This window comes from Macaca thibetana, chromosome 3 (assembly GCF_024542745.1).
Source record: "Macaca thibetana thibetana isolate TM-01 chromosome 3, ASM2454274v1, whole genome shotgun sequence".
Lineage (NCBI taxonomy): Eukaryota > Metazoa > Chordata > Mammalia > Primates > Cercopithecidae > Macaca > Macaca thibetana.
Window position 1 is genome coordinate 24,342,742 of NC_065580.1, and position 17,577 is coordinate 24,360,318.

Consider the following 17,577-nt stretch of genomic DNA (forward strand, 5'->3'; position numbering starts at 1 on the left):
GGTGTGTATATGTTAATTTGCAAATGGAAGATATTTTTGCATTGTTTCTTTACAAAGCCCCAATCCACCAAGTAGTAGAAGCCTGAGCTCTATCAAAAACTGTATCTACCCTTTGTAACCATTTATCATTCTGTTTTGTTAGTGGTAGCAGAGGAGGGGGATGGAGAAAAAAGAAGGTATCAACTGTTGCTCTACCTTCACTCTCAGTTTATCTTGTCAAGTGAGAAGCCTCCATAAGCTAATGAAGCCGTTCTCTCTTCAGTTAAGAAGGGCACGGTTAGACAAATTTTGTAGACAGAAGCACCTTTCCACCGTCTTTTGATTATAAACTACACCAAGGGGACAAAACAATGTAGCAATAGCAACATGGACACTCAGGCACCCACCGTCAAGCTTTGTGCTCTTATTCTCCTGTATTTGCTTACTGCATTAAAAGAAAGTTCTGTTTTCTTTTTACTGAAAAAATACACACACACACACACACCCCAGAACAGAGGAACAGTACTGCAGACACAAAAACTATGCAAATACACATCCTTCCCTCACTCTGAAGCATAGGAATACATTTACGCAGGTGACTATATGATAAAGTACTAAACTAGTATATCTATCTCAGGAAAACAAAAGGTCACTTTCCTCTCTCCTCCCTAGTACTACCAACAGACTTATCCCACTTAACTGCTGCATATTTACAAAGAAACTGCTGAGGATTAGCTTGCAAACATAAAACTTCTATCAACATCCACTGGAGCTGATTTACCCAGTGTTTACCAAGAAATACACAACGCTGTAGCCAGTGTGATTTAAAGTTTAAGGCATGGATTGCAAACTCAAATTCCTACAATGGCCAGGCAGCTGTGTGAAGCAGAGTGCAGCTGGACTATGGGGAGTGATGGGCACCGTGAACTGCAAGGAACATGCATGCTTCTCTGAAGGAGGCAACTCTTGTGTAAACAGTAAAAGTTTTCCTATAACCTCTTCTCATTGAACCAACAGCACTGTTCTTAGAACTTTTCTGGAAAACAAAAAGAAGATGGGATTGCTGACACCAAAGACTAGGGTGAATGCAAGACCCAGAGTCAGACCACAGAGAACCTTTAAGTAAATGAATGTCTTTTTTAAAAAAGTTAAAACAGTCCTTTCAAAATCTCCTAAAAATTCATGTAAAAAATAAAATGAGTACCTATTACTTAGCTCCAGCCCACTGCCCTGTGATACTGAGCAATTGAGGTTTCTAGATCTTCCAATTAAAAAAAAAAAAAAAAAAAACGTATTTTTATCTGATATCTGATTTAAATATTAGCAACTAATGTACATTTGTAAAATGTGAGTGAAACAAAACATTTCTTCTGCAGGCTAGATCACAGCTGCTAGCTTACGACCTCTGACTTAAAGGGAAACCTCCCCTAGGCCACAGATAAATGATGCAGCCACCATACCCCAGCAGACAGAACCCAAGCATCTGGACCACTTAACCAGCTTTCCTGTTATTGTCCAACACAGCCTTTCAAAGGACAGACCCTCTAATCCCCATAATGCTCTGGGCTTCCTTCTCCCTGACCCACCTTTAGAGCCCTCCCTCACCAAACCATTTGCTGGTGCCCTGGAGAATTCCTAGCTCTGTCCTCAAACTCCCACTCAGCTTTGAGCTTCAGTTGTGCTGAAAAAGAACCGAACTGAAAACTACCTCTTTCCAGGTGACACTGCTTCTCTCTCTAGTAGGGGGTGCTCATGCCTCATACCCTAGGGTTAGGGGCAGGTGATGGGCAGCGTCCTGCTTCCTCTGCTGACCAAATTGCCCCTCCCCTGCCATCCTGGGGAGTTGGGGAGCTTCAGTGTTAAAAGTCTTGCTATATTCAGTTGAAGTTCTCTTGCCCTCATTTATTAACTGCAAACTAACAAACTCCTTGAAAATTGATCTTATTTTAAACCCTCAATTCTTCCTATTGGTCTTAGGAAAATGTTCAGAATCCTTCATGTGACCTGCAAGGCTTTGGTTTTATTTCCTTGAGCATGTCAGGTTCTTTCTTGCCTCAGTAGTTTTGGACACACTCTACCCCATGCAGAACACTCATCCTTCATCTCTTCTCTCCATTGCCACTTCAGTCCCACCCTGCTTTAGGTTAAGCGCTAGTCATCCTTTAGATCAGTTGTGTCCAATCAAGATATAATGCGAGGCACAATGAAGTTTTAAATTTTCTACAAGCCACATGAAAAAGTAAAAAGAAATAGGTGGAATAAATTGTAATCTTGTATTTAATCCTATAGGTCCAAAAGTTATCATTCAGACATGGAGTCAAAGGAGATCATTTTGGAACTTTAAGGTGTAATGACTGCTCTATTGGATTTCGGACTTGTATGGGGCCTGCTGTACCCCCTTTGTTTTGGCCAATTTCTCCCATTTGGAACAGGTGTATTTACCCAACGCCTGTACCCCCGTTGTATCTAGGAAGTAACTAACTTGCTTTCAATTTTCTCGGCTCATAGGCAGAGAGGGCTTGCCTTGTCTCAGATGAGACTTTGGATTTGGACTTTTGGGTTAATGCTGGAATGAGCTAAGACTGTGGGGGACTGAAGAAAGGGCATGATTATGTTTTGAAATGTGAGGACATGAGATTTGGGAGGGGCCAGGGTGGAATGATATGGTTTAGTTTTGTGTCCTCAACCAAATTTTGTCTTGAATTGTAGTTCCCATAATCCCCATGTGTCATGGGAGGGACCCAGTGGGAGGTAATTGACTTATGGGGACAGTTACCTTCATGCTGTTCTCATGATAGAAAGTGAATTATCACGAGATCTGATGGTTTTATAAGCTTTGCCCCCACTTCACTTATATTTCTCTTTGCTGCCACCATGTGAAGAAGAACATGTTTGCTTCCCATTCCACCATGATTGTAAGCTTCCTGAGGCCTCTCCAGCCATGCTGAACTGTGAATCAATTAAACCTCTTTCCTTTATAAATTACCCAGTCTCTGATATGTCTTTATTACCAGCATGAGAACTAATACAATTCTAACACATGATCCATACAAAAATTATTAATAAGGCAGTTTACATTCTTTTTTTCATAGTATGTCTCTGGAATCTGGTGTGTATTTTATAATGAAAACACATCTCAATGTGAACCAGCCACATTTCAAGTGCTCCATAGCCACATGTGACTAGTGGCTACCACACTAGATCGTGCAGCTTTAGAGCTCAGCTTAAATGTTAGTTCCTCTAGGCCAGTGGTTCTCAAACTTTAATGTGCATCAAAATCACATTAAACAGATTGCTTGAGCCCACTTTCAGAGCTTGATTTAGTAGGTCTGGGGTGGGACTGTGAATATGCATTTCTAGCAAGTCCTCAGGTGATGGTGACATGGCTGGTCCAAGGACCATGTTTTGAGAACCCCTGCTTTAGACAGACTTCGCTCCCTTGCTCTTCACTCATTGGGAAGTAGGTCAGGCCTGCTGACCTACTCCTAGAGCATCCCGCTTAACCACATTTGGTGCACCTGCGATGGATCCCTTGCGATATATTACCTGTTCAATGGCTATGTACCCTGTAAGACTGTAAGCGGCATCAAGGCAGGTCTTACTGCTGTATCTCTAGAACCTAGCACATCGCTTGGTACATATGAGGCACTCGGTAGGTGTGCTGACTGAATCTAAGTCAGAGAGAAATGACTGGATTGTACTCATGAGAGTAAGGCTTGACAGTTTTAGTAACTGCCACAGTAAAAACAGTTGGCAGGGCCAAGATGTTAGGAAGCTTTAGCTTAAGAATCCCAGTGTATCTATGTCAAAACAGGAGCCAAGAATAATTATCCATTATAGTTTTGTACCTTGTACTTTTGTACTATAAGTTTAGTATACTCATGGATGGCCATAATCTCCACAGAAAAAAAATGGAGATTCTAATTCACTTGTCCAAAAACATATGGCCAGTAAATGGCAAACTGGAATTGCAACCCTGGTCTTCTGCCTTCAACCCACCACTGGAGATATTAGAGTCGTGGTTTGAGGATCTTGGCTTACTTGGCTTCACTTCACAGGGGCATCTCCAGTCCCAACTTGTCCTTCCAAACCCAGGCAGCCATTTCATAAAATGCAAACAAACAAGGTGAGCATGAAGGAGGGCTCGGCTTATTAGTACTCTTGAGAAAAACCTCAAGGCACAAAGTAAGCCAGGCAATAGTCACCCCAACTTATAAAGAGAAATCTTACTAAAAATATATATTCCCCACCCCAAATTAAAAACGATTCCTTTTCAAGCTTTATTTTTCTGTTTTGTTTTGTTTTTCATAAAAGCTCACCAACACGCACCTGGTTTCTCATTTATCCCATAGCAAAAGTTACTGGCACTTACATTAAGTACCGATTTTAATCAATAATTTACATCATGTTAAAAAAAAAAATATATAGGTTATTGAATTATCCCCCAGGGTGTCTTCCTTTTTAAAGTGTGATCTGGCTTGAAGAAAAAGTTTACTAAGGAAACATCTTTTACACAACTCTGTATCTTATCCTCCCTCCCCTTCCTTTTGTCCATTTACCTTACCTTCTAGCCATTCCTTTTTGTTTCCTGACACTTAACTTGTGCCTTGCCCACTCTACTGAAAAGGTGTCTCAAAAGACTGCAGGTTAGTTACTTCTTACTAAGTGGAGATCATCTTCTCCATGACTTCTCTAAAACAAACTACTTCGATCAAGAAAAAAAAACCCACTAAGATTTTGGTGTAGCATTTCCTCCAGCTCTTCCATGATTACATCTCGGTCTTGGGTCTCTGCATTTTCTTACCTACCTGTGAGAGTACTATGAAGATGATCATATTAGTCACAGTAGCCAACATTCACAGAGTGCTCACCTATGAATGTTACTTCAGTGTTACCTGGCACTGTGAATCCCCAACCGCCATTCCATGGAGTGGCTACTATGTTTACTCCCATTTTACAGATGAAGAAACAGGAGGAGAGGTTAACTTGCCCAGCATAACAGAGGCTGTAAATGGTAGAGCTGGAATTTAGTCTCAAGAAGTCTATATCTATGCCCTGAACCATTTTGCTACACTATCACGTTGAAACCTGAGGCTAAGTCTTCAGTTCTTGGAAACCCTTTCCTCACTGCTTTAATCACATTAAAATGGATGACTCATAAATTGAAAGCCCCAAATACTCAGTCTCCCTAGCCTGACCAATTAATTCATTCTTCAAACATTTTGCAGATCCCGTTCAGGGACAGCCCAATGCTAGGCCTATGAGGAATATGTAATCCAACAAGAATTATGTCTTCAGTACGTGTGTGTGTGTATGTGTGTCTAAAACTCAAAGTAATTCACACCATGAGAAAGCACTTCATTAGTAAAAGAGAGGTGAGAAGGGAGAGAATATTTCTGAGTAAGGCTTCATGGACACCGTACTTTTTAAGTTGGATTTGGAAAGGCAAGGTTTAGATTTACAGAAAACAGTAAAGGAATTACAATCTAGGGGAACAGTGAGTGAAGGCAAAGGAGCAGGTACATATGGAAAATGGTGAGCCCATTCAAACTGGTTGGAGTATAGCTAGAGTAACCACACATCCTGATTTGCCTAATAGGCAAAAAATATTCTTTCCATAAAGGCCACCATAAAATTGAAGTTATGGGTCAAGATTAGCATTCTTTTGGCAAGGTCAGGACAGAGAGGGTAGTTAGGAGAAAGATGCACATGCATCATTATTACAGAACAGTATTGTCTTAGGCCTGTTTCCCCAACATAATTACTACTAGGGCCCCTTTCACACTTAAGTGTCCCATTTGGAAAATTATATGGCCACTCTAAGTACAGGGTATAACAAAGAAGCAGGAGGAGACTAGCCTAGAAAGATAAGAACAAATAATGACCCATATTTGTTCTTTCTGTTTTTCTATACATATTGGGACATCATTAAAAGTTTAGTTAGCATGCATTTTAGCAGGATCAGGCAGCACTTACATACAGAGATAGACCAGAAAACCCAGGGGTATGAACACTAGCCGAGAGGTTTTTGCAATAATTCTGGTAACACAGGATAAAGACGTGGACCAGGACAATGGCTGTTTAAGTGAGATGAAGGAGATAAATGTGAAAGACACTATAGCTTAGCTCAGATATTAGCAACTTTTTCTGTAAACCACCAAATAGCAAATTTTTTAGGCTTTCTAGGCTACACTGGTCTCTGCCATAATTAGGTACAATTGTATCATTCTGCCATTGCAGCTGAAAGCCACCATATGTAATATATAAGTGGATAAATCTGTTTCAATAAAACTTTACATATGGACACTGAAATCAGAATTTCATATAATTTTCATGCACATGAAATATTAATTTATTTCAACCATTTTACATGTAAAACCCATGCATAGTTTGTGGGCTGTTCAAAAACAGGCAGTAGACATATGATCCAGCAAGCCCACCACTGGGTATACATCCAAAAGAAAGAAAATCAGTATACTGAAGAGAGATCTGCACTCCATGTTTATTGCACCACTATTCACAATAGCCAAGATATGGAAGCAATCTAAGTGCCCATCAACAGATGAACGGATAAAGAAAAATTGGCACATGTATACAGTGGAATATTATTCAGCCATAAAAAGAATGAAACCCTGTCATTCACAACAACATGGATGGAACTGGAGAGCATACGGTTAGGTGAAAGAAGTCAGGCATGGAAAGATTAATTTCACATGTTTTCAATCACATATGGGAGCTAACAATTTTGAAAACTGAACATATCGTAATAGCAGAATTATGGTTGCCAGAGGCAGGGAAAGGTAACAGGAGCAGGAAGGTTAAAGTGAGGATGGTTAACAGATACAAAACTATAGTTAGAACAAATAAGATCTAGTATTCAGTAGCACAATAGGGTGATAATAATTTATTGCATTTTAAAAATAACTAAAATAATGGAATTAGAATGTTCCCAAAAAAAAAAAAAAAGATAAATCCATGAGGTAACAGACAAATGCATGAGGTAAATCAATTAACCTGATTTGATCATTACATATTGTATACCTGTACCAAAATATCACATATACCTATAAATATATACAACTATTATGCACCCATAACTTAAAATTAAAAATGTAAAATTTCTTTAAAAAGGTATAGGCCAGAAGGCCTCAATATGTCGATCTTGGCCTAGCTGGATCCCACACTTAGATCTACTAATGACAGCAGTATTTTTAACCTTTAAGCATCCCGTCATAGAATAATCCCAACATTATGAAATCACTAGATTTTATTCTCGGCCAGAACGGCAAGTACCATGAGTAATGGAATCCCATTCATAATTGTTTTTACTCCTCATAGAAGGCCATACTGAGGACATTTAAATCAGTCTGAGTACTTGACTTTTGCTTAACTAAATTATTTAGGAATGGGTTCAAGATAGAACCATAGGGGAAAACTACGGGATTCATCCTGTTAATCTCCTTCAAAAATATCATGTGTCATTTTGACACACTTTACTCCATTAGACATCTTCATAAATTGCCCCATAGTGCCTCACACTTCAGGTGAATGTATACTTGCTCAGGAGTAGGTGCTAGGGATGTAATTGCTTTGACAATAAACAAATCAGTGATGCAAAGAACACACTTTGCAGGTGACTTATAACTTTCAAAGACTTTTCACTATAAATGTATAGGAATTCCATCTAAGTTAGCTATAAAGCAAAGAATATTCTTTCTATAAATGCCACCATAAAATTGAAACATAAAATTATGACTCAAGATTAGCATTCTTTTTGGCAAGACAGGGACTGTAGATAGGGGAATGATGTACTTGCAAGGCACTGCATTTACTAAGGTTACCCCTCTAATATTTTCGAGATCCCTAAGTACTTTCAACAAATGTAGCATGATCATCTGCTGCTGCTTCCTACTCCTTCATTAAACTATATAATTCTACATATGAAATTATGTGAAATATAATTTCACATTATATTTCTCCCATAACTGAGGCTCCTCTGTTATAAGTACTCCCCATAACTGAGGCTCATCCTGTCTTCCAAACTGACACTCCTGGGACTTTGCTTCCTCCCTTCCTCACGTGTTTGAAAATTAATAACGCCTAAGACCCTAGTGGTACAACTCACGGACAAGTAGGACAAACTACAGGGTAAAGTCCAACTTAAAAACCTAGTTTTTCTTGTATTGCCAATGTTTGAGCAAGAAATTTGATCAGCAATGTAATGTTGAAGTTATATAAAATAAGACAAATAGAACCAGAGTCACTTAGATTCAAAGCTCACATTTAAATATTAAATAGTCAATTGCTATCCTAGACACTCAGATGATGTTTTCCTTGGTCCAAACTCTTACTGTGTGGCTTTGAGCAACTTTTAATCCCCACTGCAATAGGAATCTAACTTTATAGTAAGATGGGCTATTATTTGAGGACAGAGAAAAAGAACCATGTCTCTAACAAATTAAAAAGGAACAGTTCTCAAGGGAAATGAAATCTGGGGCTCAGTTCCTTAAGGCTTTTACTGTCTTAACAAACTATGCCTTCCGCCATATCAAGTTCACTATTAGATGTTCAAACACAATTGTACCTAAAAGTGTTCCATGGTCTATTACTTTTCCTAAGGCTTTGTAGAAACTTTTTCATCTGTACTTGCAGTTATAAGAATACCTTTTTACCAGGAGCAAACATTACCACTCACTTTTTCCAAACACTAAACCCACGTTTTCCAGACACTAAAACCCTCTCATTCACCAATCTTACATCTACTAATATTTCCTACTGATTGCTTGTTACAAGAATAACCAGCCATACCAGGCAGATCCCTACTCACGGGAAAGAGATATACATGTGTAATGAGACGTGAATTTGCTCAGGGCATGTTGCATGTTCCAGCCTTCATGGCATCAGCATTGTGGACAACACCCACTCATGACAGGCCCCTCCTTCCTATCTCTGGTCATTGTCTTCCCCAGGGTAGTAGCTTTTATCAACACAAATTGTTTCCACCAAATCCTAAAAGTCTAAAGTAAAAACAACCTAGATATGAGCCCAGCTCTGCTACTTACTGACAATGTGATCTTAAGTAAGTTATTTAAATTCTTTGAACCTCAGGTTCCATATCTATAAAGATGAGGATCATGAAACGACAGCTCTCAGGGGGCTATTAGGAAGACTAAATGAGATTATGGTAAAGCACTCTACCAAAAAGTGAGAGGTAGAATGGAGCAGACTTTGACTAACTCATAAATAATGGCACAGATCTCAGGCCTGTCAAAGCAATCCTACCTTGCTGATGATATGAGCAGAAGCAAAAACTGGAAATAAAGTAAAATGCAGGAAGGAATTAGAGGGGAAATGCTTAAATTAGGTGGTGGAAGGAGGAATGCAATCAAATATTGTAGGATGGAGGTGATGGTAAGATACAGTCTCAGAAGCTTACCAAGTACTAATATTCTGCCATCCAAATGCTTTAATGAAGTGGTTAACATTTAATTTACATTTTACACAGTATGTTTTCCTCATATTTGTGGCCAAATTTCAGCAGAAGGGTTTTGTTATTAAGTAATACTTTTTGTCCTCTTTTGTTCTGCCACCTATATAAACATCTTTCATATCAGATTTTATTCCAAGGATGTTTCAAGAAACCATTCGGTTCAAACATTTTTGTGACCTCTGTTCTTCAGGCACTAGACACACAAAGATGAAGGCCCGGTGAATTTAGGTGCACCAATCATTACTTAAAATGTGCCTCTTAATCTCAACCAACCACAGAAGGCAAAAGAGGAAGAAAGACTAAAAGCTCTACCCAAACACTAACAGTGGTTGCTTCTAAGTGACAATTTTCTGCCACATTATACTTCTGTATGCTCCAAATTTTCTACAATAATCTGGTTTGGTTTAAATATGAACACAAAAGAGTATATCCTTGTAATGGGGACAAAAATAGGAAGATAAACAAGACCTAGTATTTGCTAGCACAACAGGGTGACTATAGTAAAAAAAATTTAATTGTAAATTTTCAAATAACTAAAAAGAGTATAATTGGATTGTTAGAAACACAAAGGATAAATGCTTTTGGTGACAGCTACCCTATTTACTCTGATGTAATAGCACTGCATGCCTATGTCAAAATATCTCATGTAACCCATAAATATATACACCTACTAGGTACCCACACAAATTAAGAATTAAAAAACAAGAATATATCCTTGAAGCTGGGAACTTTTACTTGCTACTAGATGGCAGAGAATTTACTGCAATGAGACTCTGCTTATGTACTAATCATTTTTACTTTAAAACAGACTTTTAACACAGAGTTTATACCTCAGATATAATTTAATGCAACATCTGCTTTCTAAAGATACAAAACTCGAGGTGGTAGGATCGCTTGAACCCAGGAGGCAGAGGTGGAGGTTGCAGGGAGCAGAGATCGCGCCACTGCACTCCAGCCTGGGCAACAGAGCGAGACCCTGTCTCAAAAAAAAAAAAATGCAAAAATTAAGAGTCACAGTTGAAATGATTTAAGATCACACAAATAGTAACAGCTTCAGGACTAAAGCCAATGTTCTTGATTTCTAACTCAGAGCTCCTTCCACTATGACAGTTTGAATTATGCTTCTCTGAAGTCCACCACCAACTGGGGAGCATCTGCGGTGTATGAGGTGCTACTGGAACACAAAGATGGCTAAGAAAGCGCTATTCCCTGGACTCACGGGAGGCAGTTTAAAAAAAAAGAAGGCTGGGCGCGGTGGCTGACGCCTGTAATCCCAGCACTTTGGGAGGCTGACGCGGGCAGATCACCTGAGGTCAGGAATTTGAGACCAGTCTGGCCAACATGGTGAAACCCTGTCCCTACCAAAAATATAAAATTAGCGGGCGTGGTGGCGCATGCCTGTAATCCCTGCTACTCGGGAGGCTGAGACAGGAGAATGGATTGAATTCGGGAGGCGGAGGTTGCGGTGAGCCGAGATCACGACATCGCACTCCAGCCTGGGCAACAGGAGCAAAACTTCGTCTCAAAATGAAAGAAAGCAAGACAGCAAGGAAAGAAAGAAAGACAGAAGACAGGAGGGAGAGGGGGAGGGAGAGGGGGAGGGAGAGGGGGAGGGAGGGGGGAGGGAGGGAGGGAGGGGGAAAGGGAGGGAGGGAGGGAAGGGAGGGAGGGAGGGAGGGAGGGAAGGGAGGGAGGGAGGGAGGGAAGGGAGGGAGGGAGGGAGGAAGGAAGGAAGGAAGGAAGACAGGAAGGCAGGCAGGCAGGCAAAGCCAGGCGCAGTGGCTCATGCCTGTAATCCCAGCACTTTGGGAGGCCAAGGCGGGCAGATTACCTGAGGTCAGGAGTTCGAGACCAGCCTGGCCAACATGGTGAAACCTGGTCTCTACTAAAAATACAAAAATTAGCCGGGCGTGGTGGCCTATGCTTGTTAATCCCAGCCACTTGGGAGGCTGAGGCAGGAGAATCGCTTGAACCCGGGAGGCGGAGGTTGCAGTGAGCCGAGATCGAGCCACTGCAGTCACTCCAGCCTGGGCGACAGAGCGAGACTCCGTTTCAAAAAAACTAAAATAAAATAAAAGAGAAATTGACATGAGTTCTGCTTTCACTATAAAAAAACTTTAGTACCTACAGGTGAAACTTAGCTTTTGGTTTTTTCCCCTCCTTGGAAAGAGTCTGCATTTAGTCAGCTAACATTATAGTACCACTCACAAGCCAAAGATCTTCCGTAATTTGGAAAGGAGGCAGTAGAGGAATGAGAGTTATAATAAGTTAGCTAATAACCAACTATTCTTTAAAGCTTAACCGTGAACTTAACTGCAATTACGCATTTCATTGACCTTCTCTAGTGTAATACCAGCCCCTGTCCCTTAGAAAAGAGGAAAATACACTTACGTTTTTATTTCTAGTGGTTCTAAGAACTTGTGATTGGCTCCAGATTCCTACATGAAAACACTGCATATATTCACCTCCTTCTCTTTTCACCGCATTCGAGTTTTTCTGTCTGCCAAACAAAATGATAGGGCCAGGTCTGCCAAAGCCCCAAATACAGCGGCATCGCCCTGCTTCCTTCCAGGGGATCTTCCTATTGAAAGGGCTCTGCCACACAGTGCCTCAAAGGTCCAGGATAGCGTTTTTCTTCCCTCCAACTTCTATATATTCTTGCCATAAGGACAGCACTACCAAAGCGGGCTCCTCCTCTCAGTTAACAGAACTGTGACTGCCTGTGAGGCTCATTCTGAGAAAGGGACAAGGGAAAGGGACCAGGGCGATAAGTGAGGGTCCCAGCTTGAAGGCTGGAGTGGGCACCAGACTCCCACCAACAACTAAACCGGAGAAAGTAAAAAAACTGGCCTTCCCCGCACCCAAAAATAAAACATCACATCACTAAAAAATGGAAACATTCGCAACATTTTCTAAAACAAAACCACTCACCTGCAAAGGGGCTACTAGTAGCAGCAGCAGCAGCAGCCGCTCCTCCGAACAGCCGAAGAGCCAGCGCCTCCTAGGACTCATCACTGCCGCCGGCATCGACGCTCTTTTCTAACCCCCGAGCCAGACGTGGGCAGGTCTTAGGGCTCTGCCTATTGGAAAGTCGAACTGTCACTCATCCACGGTCCCTGCCTACTCCCGGGACCAGAGAGGTCTCTTCCGTTTACCAAATCCCAGGAGTAAGAAGTGAGGTTCTGATTGGTTCGCTACAGAGACGAGCACATACCTGAACCAGTAAGGAGTTGGCTTCGACTCCAACGGGCAGGCTTGTGCCTAGGGAAGTAGAAAAACAAACCCTGCAGCATCGCCGGTGGGAAACCTCGGACCCCGGGAGCGTCTTAGCGGTTTGAGGTTCTAGAAAGCGTTTAAAGTGTTAGGAGAAACACCTGCGGGTGAAGACAGGTGTCAGCGGACTCTTGGAAGAGAGGAAGTGATATTTCTTTTCTTATGGGAAATTTTGGGATTGAAACCGGAAGACGAAGCCGGGCTATCCTCCCAGAAGAAGCTCCTTTCGCACAAATTACTCGTGGGTGAAAGTCTTAAGTCGTGATTAAAACAAATGCCTTTGAAGTGCTCGATTTATAGGCAGTAACGTATCCTTACTTTCTCTTACCGCTTTTATAGGGATTTCCGTTAGGCAGTTTGCTGACAGTATTTTAGGTGGGGAAGAAAAGTCATGAATGGAATGCCCTAAAAGCTTATTGCACAGAGGAAGGGAGGCAAGAGTGGAATGAGAGAATGACAAATTCGGAGGCGACAATAACTGAACAAGAGAAATCTATGAAAACACCGGAAGTCTGGCACGAGGCCTTAAAACCTTCTAAGCAGGCTTGAACTACCAACGAGGCTTTGAAGCATATGTGTTAGAACTTTCGGGTGGGCGGGAAAGATAAGGAATGTTATGTTTGCCGGACCACCTGGGAGATTCCCTTCTTAACTTAGAAGCTATCCTACGTAGTGGTTCGTGTCCTCCTGTGAGTTTTTCCTGTTTCATCCTCATAACAAATGCATTAGGTTTGTGACAGGCAAGCAAGTCCTCAGAATAATTATACATATATTTGAAAAGATAATCTTTCAACATTTGAAATTCTGTGACAACATTTGAAATTCTGTATTGAACTCATTAAGATCTAATTGTAGCCAGTTCTGTATCTCATTTACCGATCTTAGAGCATGACAGTTCCTCCTGGGATATCAAAGAACAGAACTTTACTTCTGGGACGGCACTAATCCAAGGCTTGACAAGTCCCAGCAGGTGATAGGTCCCATCTAGTGATAGTTAGAATTTAACTTGCACAAGATTAACTAGAGTTCAGGCCAGAACAGCTGAAGAGGCAGTTTCCAAATCTTATACATTTGCCCTCTTGCTCTTTTCCCAATATCAGATGAGGACAAAGTAAGGAGAAAGCTTTTCTTCTACAGTGTAATAAAGCTCCTACTCGAGTGCCCACCATCCATACTCTGGAGGCTAAAAACAGTCATTCCTAAGTGGCAGTCTTGTAGCATTTGGCATTTAGGGATGCTTAGTCTGGACTTAAGGGAGCCTACTCACTGGATTTAAGTTTACTTTTGTTATGGATACCCATGGAATGCTAGCTTGTCACATAAAACCTTAACAATATCAAACATCACTTGCCGTTTAGAATCATTCGCAAGAGTATGTGGCTTATGAATAACTCATTTTGATATAAGATGGAAGCAATTGTATCAGTGATTCTGCCTAGAAGGAATTAAAAAGCAAATTTTCATCAGGAGCAAGCATGTTCTTTGTAAGACAAATGTGCACTGAGGCTAACAGAATTTCAGGAGTTACTTTTGCCCTATGGCAAGATTGTTCTCCGTACTTAATTATGTTACAGTATCATATCCTGAACCCTGTGTCCTGCTCTATTCGATGAGCTGTCTCCTTTATGAATTTTAAAATAACGAAGTCGTGGTTCACAAAAATGATCATAAATCCATTTAAGGCAAAGATGAACTCCAAAGAATATTAAACTTATGCAAACTTAGTACTTGACAGGGCTTTGGAAATTAAACTCTAGCTCCTTGTTGTACAGATAAAGAAACTGAAGCTTAAGTGACGTGCTCAGAATTACTTGGTTAGGGACAAAACTTGGGCTAGGACAAGGTTGCTAATTCATATGATTCTAGGAAAATGCTTCCTCTTCCTGCTGCCTTCTCTTTGCCCCAAAAGCAATGTATTTTTTTTAATTAAGATTAATTTTAGGATTCACTTCCATTGAAGACCAACCATGAGGACTTCAATTCTGATATAGCAAGTGATATAGATACTGTGAAAATAATTCAGTGTCATCAAACAACTTTTGATGTAGTCTTACTTTTATCCAAACAAGAAATGAAAAGCAATAAATTATTATAGCTATGTTGTCTCTTTGTCTTCCTTTCTGTTAGAAGTGTATATCAAAAAGTCAATATTTACCCATATGATACTTTGAGTTTTAGTAGAAAATTGTCTTCCTTGTGACCTGAATAAACCACTATTTTATTGATAGCATACATACCTGGTCAAAATAATTTCACAGTTATGTGCACAGAGCCTCTAGCCTTTTCCATGTATGGCTGAATTGGTCCACTATGCATCAAAACGTCATCCATGGACCTAGGCTATTCTCCCTTGTACTAGCCTCGCAGAACCATTGGCTCCCTCCTTCCAGCAAACTCCAGAGTTAGCTAGTTCTATATCCCATGTACAGGAGTGTCTCCTTCTCTTCACATGATCAGGACACACCATGAGTTGGTTATTTGCTGCCAGTATTTAGTCTCCAACTGTACCCTACTTACTTCAGGGTCAGATTAAAATTTACCACTCATAATCTAGTATAATAGACTTACGTGTGGTCCCCATCATTGACCTCCTAAGTACAAGACTCCCTTTTCTGAAACTAAAAACTGGAAATGCTCTTATGGATCAGCCATCCAGGCCTCTCAGAAGGGACCTTAAAGTCTGCCCTTTTCTTTCTAAAGTTAAAACTTAGAATCCTCATCTTCCTCACAGAGTAGGGTGAAGAATCATGGAGGTAGTTTTGGAATAGCTTTGAAGCACCTTGTGTCTGCCACCTTCCAGTGCTGGGAACTTAGGGGCTTAATTGGACTTATAGTTCCATGTGGCTGGGGAAGCCTCACAATCATAGTTAACTCTAGAGTCTGCTGGAAGGAGGAAGCCAATGGTTCCGCTAGCCTAGCAAAATGCAGAATAGCCTAGGCAAATTGCTTGACCTCAGCCTCAGTGTCTTTATCTGTTAAATAGAGATAATACCCAAATCGCCAATGTGAAAATTAAATGGGATAATGTGGTGTGTGCCTGGCACATGGAAAGCATCTCATAAATGATAGTTATTCTTTGCAATTATGGTAATGATAAATGTAAAGCATTTTAACTGCTTACAAGTATTCTAATTCAAATAACTTAGTAAAGTCTTGGCATTGTGCTTGCCTCTTTTTCCTACTCTCCACTCAAGTGGAGACCTGGACTTTTGCAGAGGACATGAGACTGGGATTTCCCCAGCTATCTTGTGGCTACCCAGAGAGGTAATGGGCAGGAAGTGAATGCCAGAGAGGGTACAGACCTAGTGGCAGAGCCAGGAACCTCTGGTATTGGGAAGCCTGAACTATGTGAAATTCCCTTACAGTAAGATTAAACATTGAGTAAGCACCTTGGCATAGGAAAAGAGCCAGGTTGATTTTTTCCCCACTACTTTCAGATCTGGGACAAGGGTAGGGGAAAAACATAGAAACATGAGGAATCAAGAGGTGCTTTCCTCTTTCACAAATTCTTTACTCCACTAAGTAAAAACCCATGTTTCTTTAAATGCTTGTTGTTTATATTGTGGTAAACACAAATTGTGCCCTATAGAGTTTTTTTTTAAAGCTTATATTTATTAATTATAAATTTATGTTTTAAAATGTTTATTGTGTAAGGTTTAGAAAAGAAAAAAACTTAAAATACCTATAATCCTACCCTCCAGAATTTATTTTTAACATTTTTGTGTATCCTATTTCTTCCCATAAACCAATAACTTAAAAAAAACTGGAATCTTAGTATATATACTGTTTTGTGGCAATCTTTTTTACTTAATTTGTTATGAACATACGAACAATGTCATTTAATATTTTTCTTCAGTGTATAATTCCATTACATGAATGTTCGTCCAGGTGGTATGTCTCACAGTCCAACCGATTCTCTACTCTTGGGCATTGAACTTGTTTCAGTTTCTTAAAAAGATTCAGTGATTTAAATGAGCTGCTGCTTTCTCTAAATGATGGTGCTCTGGGAATGTCTACTGAACCAATGGCAATGCCTGCTGGCTCCAGCCTTTCTTCATGGAGACTGATAAAGTGGCCAGGAATTCTTTTCTCTATGCTCTGATATTACAAAGCTAAGAAAGGTGAAGATAGTAACCTGATAGCTACTGAAGGGTTTCCTCTTATCCTCTGTCTCCACAAGGTTTTCTATTCTTTAACCTGAAGAAAAGGTGTTTAGCTGAGGGGCCAGGGTGGGGAGGTGATATGGAGGGAATGGCGGATGGAAATCAGAGTTTGTATTAGTCCATTTTCATGCTGCTGATAAAGACAATTTACAAAAGAAAGAGGTTTAATTGGATTTTCAGTTTCATGTGGCTGGGGAAGCCTCACAATCATGATGGAAAGCAAGGAGGAGCAAGTCACATCTTACATGGATGGCGGCAGGCAAAGAGAGAATGAGAATCAAATGAAAGAGGTTTCTCCTAACGAAACCATCAGATCTCGTGAGACTTATTCACTACCATGAGAACAGTATGGGGGAAACTGCTGCCATAATTCAATGATCTCCCACCAGGTCCCTCCCACAACAGTGGGAATTATGGGGGATATAATTCAAGATGAGATTTGGGTGGGGACACAGCCAAACTATCAGAGCTCCATCAGTAAATCCTCACAAAACTCCTGGCATATATGTCCCCATTTTCAGATGAAGAAAGTAAGACTGGGAGAGATAATTTGTCTAAGACTGCACAGCTAGTTATACAACTGGAGTTTGACTCCTAGCCTTTGTTCTAAGCTCTTCTCACCATGCACTGCTACTAAAAACTTATGGAGATAACTTCATTCTTCTTTTCTTT

General features: G+C 40.5%; 1 protein-coding gene across 2 annotated transcripts in view; it reads right to left on the reverse strand.

Moving 5' to 3' along the window:
* Positions 1-12,556, reverse strand: part of BPGM (bisphosphoglycerate mutase) — a 32,376-nt gene extending 19,820 nt beyond the window's left edge. Inside the window, exons 1-2 of one of the 2 annotated variants that reach the window (XM_050782423.1) lie at positions 12,401-12,535; positions 11,861-11,969 (exon numbers count right to left, since the gene is read on the reverse strand). The gene's annotated coding sequence lies outside the window, so the exon portion shown is untranslated. Of the gene's footprint in view, positions 1-11,860; positions 11,970-12,400 lie in introns of both variants that reach the window. The other variant, XM_050782422.1, reaches the window with a different exon arrangement.
* Between the last annotated feature and the right edge of the window lie 5,021 nt (positions 12,557-17,577).